This window comes from Pistacia vera, unplaced genomic scaffold (assembly GCF_008641045.1).
Source record: "Pistacia vera cultivar Batoury unplaced genomic scaffold, PisVer_v2 Contig368, whole genome shotgun sequence".
Classification (NCBI taxonomy): Eukaryota; Viridiplantae; Streptophyta; class Magnoliopsida; order Sapindales; family Anacardiaceae; genus Pistacia; species Pistacia vera.
Window position 1 is genome coordinate 22,808 of NW_022196188.1, and position 6,101 is coordinate 28,908.

A 6,101-nucleotide genomic window follows, 5' to 3' on the forward strand; every position below is an offset into this window, starting at 1 on the left:
TATGGTTTATATGCTTAGGGTTTAAGAGAAGGAGAGTTGTATCAAGGGAAGACTAAAGTGTTTGTGTTGCGCACATCTAAGGTAAGTAAATCCAACCCTAGTTATGATTTGAGCAATAATTGTGTAGAGAGATTCTTATATGTATGTATGTGTTATTGAGAATTGTTGATGGAATTGATGATGAATGATGGTTAGAATTCAGCCATGAGAAGTAGTGTTTATGTATGTGGTGAATTGGTGGAAGTTTGGATGACTTATGAAAGAATTGGAGTAGAATTGTGGAGTGTGATTTCTTGGCTAGGTTTGAAGTCGATTTTAGGGAGTTTTGCTCCAAATTTTAGTGGCTTGAGAGAGATGTAGAAGTGCAGCCAATTTAGTGTTTGTATGTTCATGCAAATTGTTTGATGAAATTTCTAAGTGAAGTGCATGCATGAATATGATAGCTTGTTATGTTGATATGAGTTTGTAGATGGTAGAGAATGACACGTCCACATGCCATATTGCATTCTTGCATTGAAACATTTGAATTTAGAAAGAATAACAAGAATAAGTCCATCTACATGCATATATACATATATGAGAATACTAAAGAACAAAGAGAAAGAAAGAAAAGAAATTCATTATAGATTCAGGTATTAAAGAAAAGAAAAGAAATTGAATTCTTATTTAAAAGAAAGATAAGAGAAGAGAAGGTTGTTGCGATTGGGAATGAAAAGAATTTGATCATTATAGTAGCTAGAATTTGATAGAGTATAAACTTGATTCTTGATTTCCCTTGTGTATGCTTCGAGTATTTATTTGGTTGATTTGAGGGCAATTAATGTTGATTAGTTTTGTTAAATATTAATTTATGATAGTAGTAGGATAGGGCTTTGTTAATAGTACAATTTAAGGTTTTTTTTGTTCGTGTGTGCTTTATAAGTTGAGATAATTTTTAGGCAATGTAAGTTTTGTTATTCAAAATTGAGTAATATTTTGAGAAACTTAGATACAATTTAGAAGTCAGAATTATGTTCATTAGGTTTGTTTTTGTTTTTTTATTATTGGTGACTCACTTGCAACATAAGTTTTGCAAACCTAGGTTAATTCCACTTTCCACTGGATTGAGCATTTTTTTTAGTATTGTTTTTGCGCTTGTTAATCTTCTTCATTTTGACCGGATGCGAATCTTGCTCTACCACCCCTTTCTCTAAAAAGAAAGAACTCTAGTGAATGGCCACTAGCCTATGAAGGTAGACTTGTTCACAGTACATTTATAGATAAAGTTTTCTAGGCCGGAACCCTATATAGAGATAGAGATTGGCTCCATTTCATGGTTGGGAAATCTAAACCTATTAGTAAGCCTAGTCCCCGAAACAGGGCATTTTTTCTAGCTACACTTGCCTCTCACAATTTATGTTAAATATTTCATGAACACAATTTTTCAAGTATTAGACTAACTAGTTTAGCTTTATAAAACTATCCACGCATGATTAGCTAGCCAAAACTTTGAAATTAATTTATTTATCTATGTTAGATGTTTAATAAGAATAGGAACAAGGGTAAAAAAAAATCGACATCGAGCATGAATACTTCTCTTAATACTCATATTTCGTCAACTCCTACGGCATCTGCCTCTCCGGCACGGACTCCTCCGACATTGAGTCCTTATTTGACTCCTCCGGCTTCAATACATATTACACCTGTCAGTCCTATTGGAGATGATAGTACATCAGGTAGTATTTGTATATGTTAATGTTTGAAATTATTTTATTTTATTTTATTCATTATAATATTGAATGTAAATTTTTAAATATTGCAAGAGCCTCCTCCTTCAAATATTGTCAAGGTCTCTGAGAAAGTACGTATGACAACACGTGGAGTAGGCACCGAAAATATTGTCAAGGTCTTTGGGAAGATTACGATTGTGATGGATCCTGAAACTGAGAGACCCAAATGTGAATTAGCTTCAAAGCGACTATCAAGTGAATATGGGTTTTTGATACGAACCATGGCTCCACATCAGGCTAAAAAGTGGATGAAGATTGACATTGATGATAAAAAGTTGATTATGACTCGTTTATTGGTAAACTTGTTTTTAATTTTATTAATTACAATTTTTTAATTACAATATATTGAATAATTACTAATATATTGAATATATATATATATATATATTATGTTGTAGACAAAGTTTGATATTGATTTGAATTATCCTTTAGTCCTTGAGTACCTTAATAGGCTTATCGCGATAATCGTTATGATCATGCCGAGTATTTTCGAGGTTTTGAGGATCCTGAAGAAGCACGGTGACACCCTTATAAAGATGTGCGACCAGAAGATTGGGATTGGTTATGCACACATTTTGCTAGTGAAGATTATCAAGTAATATTTTTTTAATATTTATGATTTTTACTAGTAACGTTACGTGGATGATTTATACTCAGTTGTTTAGTTATTATTTCATGCTTATTATTGAAATATTATCTAATATTTATTTTGGCCTAACTAAAATATTATTATATATTTCATTATGCATCATTATTCAATTTTCAGAAACTTTCGAAAGTAAACAAGGCCAATCGTGCTAAGTTGCCGTACAATCATTATGGTGGGTCAAAACCCTTTGTTTTTCACCAAACAAAAAATTCAGAGGTTTGAAATATTTATTTTTGAGTAATTTTATATTTAAAATGTATATTGTTATTTGTTTGTTTATTTTTTGAATATTAATTGTCTTTTATTTGTTTATTTTTTGAATATTAGGATCTTCCTGACGGCCAGCTCCAAGGAGAGGTGCATTTATTCCATGACACTCATTTTAGCTGTAAAAGAAATACTTGGATAAGCTAAGGTTCGATATGTAAGTATTATGTAGTGTATTTTTTTTTTTTTGTATAAAAGTTTATTATATTTTTATATTATAACCTAATACCTTTTAATTTTTAATTTATAAAATTATATTGTTTTTATTTATATATTTGTGCGTATGTACATATATATTATTTTTATAGGAACAAATGGAGAACATTCTCAATCAGAAGCCTGAAGAAAGTTCTTAGCCACCTACTCAATTAGAGATCACTCAATAGGTTTTAGGAAAAAAACCTGGTTATTATCGTAGATTAGGTTATGGTCCAAAACCACCTGCATCTTCGAAGACTATAAGGCAAGTCGATCAAGAAGTTTTAGAGGAACTCACACACTTGTGTGAGGAGGTGCAAGAAATACGAGACATAAGAGAAGAATTTCACCAATATGGGCAAATGATGGAGCAGATGCAGCAGTTCATCTCAATTAATATGGGTTCTCGATCTAATGGCTCACAAATATTTTCGGGCCAATTTCCACCGGATCCTCCACCACCTGCAGCAATTTGAGTTTTTATTTGTCACTTTTTGTTGAACATTAAAAATTTAGTCAATTTTATATATTTTTAACTTTATATTTAAAAACAAACATATATAGTTCTATAATATATTTGGTTTGATATATTTGTCTGATTTGAATTAATTACATTTACAAATTGATATTTATGTTTTAGAATTAAATTTTAAAATGTCTAAGATATATATATATACATTAAAAACAAACATATATAGTTCTAAATATATTTGGTTCGATATATTGTCTGATTGAATTAATTACTTTACAAATTGATATTTACGTTTAGAATTAATTTTAAAATGTCTAAGATAAATTAAATGTTATATATATATATATATATATATTATATATATATATATATATATATAATATATATATAATATATATATATATTATATATATTATATATATATATATAAATAATAATAATACTATAGTAAAAAAAAAATGGGCGACCACAATTATATTTCGACGTTGTAGACTTTTAGCTATGAAATACATTCAACGTTGAAAAGTTTTGTTGATGACTTTTACGTTTCATCACCAATAGTTTCAAGTGACGAAATATAAAGTACCGTCGGGTTATACTTTAAACGAAACATACAGAGATTAACTTTAGGCGACAACAACTCATATTTTATTGCACTACATGTTAGGTGACAAAATGTCACATTTCGTCGCTGTATACTTTAAGCGATACATACAATTATAATGTCGCTATTAACTTTATGCAACAAAAATGCACATTTTGTAGCGGTATATTGTAGGTGACAGGCTCTTCACAAGTATACGAGATCGTGCAAGTAATAAAGCTCGAGTAAACGAGTGTTGAATCCCAAGGGAACTACCTACCAAGTACCAAACTATTATATCCTATTGCTATTTGATAAAACAAAATTTTAAGAGAAGCTTTAATGACAACGTAACAAACTAAAAACTAAATAAATGCAAAATTTGTTAAAGCTTTGATGTAAAGATCAATATGACTAAACCTAGGGTATAGATTTCGCACCAATTTACTCCTACGCATTGACATTTGTTGTTAACCTAATTAAGCTTATTCTATAGGCCAAATCCCCTAATATTCCACTAACTCTCTCTCTCTCTCGAGCAATTAGCAAGTTAACCTTTAAGCAACAACCCAAGGTATCACTAAGTTGGATTTAGGTGCTAAAAGATCGTTAAGTTCTATGGAATCTACCGGAGCCTCACAAATCGCGGTAACCTATCTCTAGCGTTCGCTCAATCTATGGTTTTATTACCTAAGACAAATCAGGTTTCATCTCTCGATCTCAACCCAACCCATGATATCATTCAACTCTCGGGCCCTTGCGACTTGAAAGCATTACACACGATAATAAAACTTAGAAATCATGCTCAATATAAAATCGATATAATACTGTCAACACATGTTCATAAATTGGGCTACATCTGTAGCCCTAGAAAAGAGAATTAGTTCATAATTACAGTAATAAAAACAACCATTGTATTCAATAACATGAGTTCAAGAAAGAAAAATAGAAAAACTTCTCTAATTTGTGAACAAGAATCGCAAGAATTCCGATCTCCACAGTAGTAGCCGTCCTTTCTCCTCCTTCAAATCTCCCTTAAAACTACTTAAAGACCCTTATTTATAGTACTAGGGTTTGGAGGTTACTTAGGAAAGAATTAAATGCCTTCACCCATTTAGATTCGGACTAGGAGAATGCAATAACTTAAACAGGCCCGTGACCCATCGCTGCGGCGATAAGAATCGTCGCTGCGGTGATCGTTCTTTCTGTCCAATGAGTCTGTGATCTTCAGAATTTGGTAAAGTCATCAACACAAACTTTGTAGCTCTCTGAATAAGCTTTCCAACACCATAATAATCGTCGAATTCCGATTTCTACAGCTCAAGTTATGATCCAAACAGCGAAGCATGCTCATCTTGAAGAATTTCCAGATTTTATGTTGTATCTTCAACGCGTCACAACTTTGTCGTTTCAACTCCAATTCTTGCACCGTTTGTTCCTACTCGTCATGAATTCCATCAACATCATTCTTTTTCCTTCACATATTGGTTTGAACCTGAAAATATTCAAAATACACCCGTGATCCCGTAAAAGGTATTTATGAAATAATTAATTCAAATTCCACAATTTAAACACATTTTTCCACAAATAATCCAATTAAATCACTAACAAAATATATACTTTCAAGCTCTTATCAGTAGGCGAGCGAAATTCACATTTCGTCGCGGTATATGTTAAGCGACAAAAACACACATCTCGTCGCGGTATAGAGTAGGCAACACAATAGAGAGTACGCCGCTATTAACTTTAGGCGACGACATTTAATATTTCACTGGTAACTAGTTTTAGCGACGAAAATGGTATAGACGACAATTTTTTTGGTTTGTCGCCAGATTTAGCGACGAATTTTAACAAATTGTCACCTAAAATCAAGCGCGACATGCCTACTGCGACGATTGTGGCGATGATTTTCTTTTGTTGCTAAACATATACCGCAACAATTTCTAGGTTTTTAGCAACAAAAAAATTTGTATCTCAAAGCCCTTTTTGTTGTAGTGGATCTCCTCTGTGGCTGTGGGCTCAATATGCACGTGCTCTTCCTTTCAAGTAACAAGCAGTGAGCAATCCCGGAGAATTCATGTGTGAACCCTATTGCCTCTTTTCATTATTATCTTACATATAATTCCCGAGAAGGAAGATCACGACTTCAGGAATTTCCTTGCC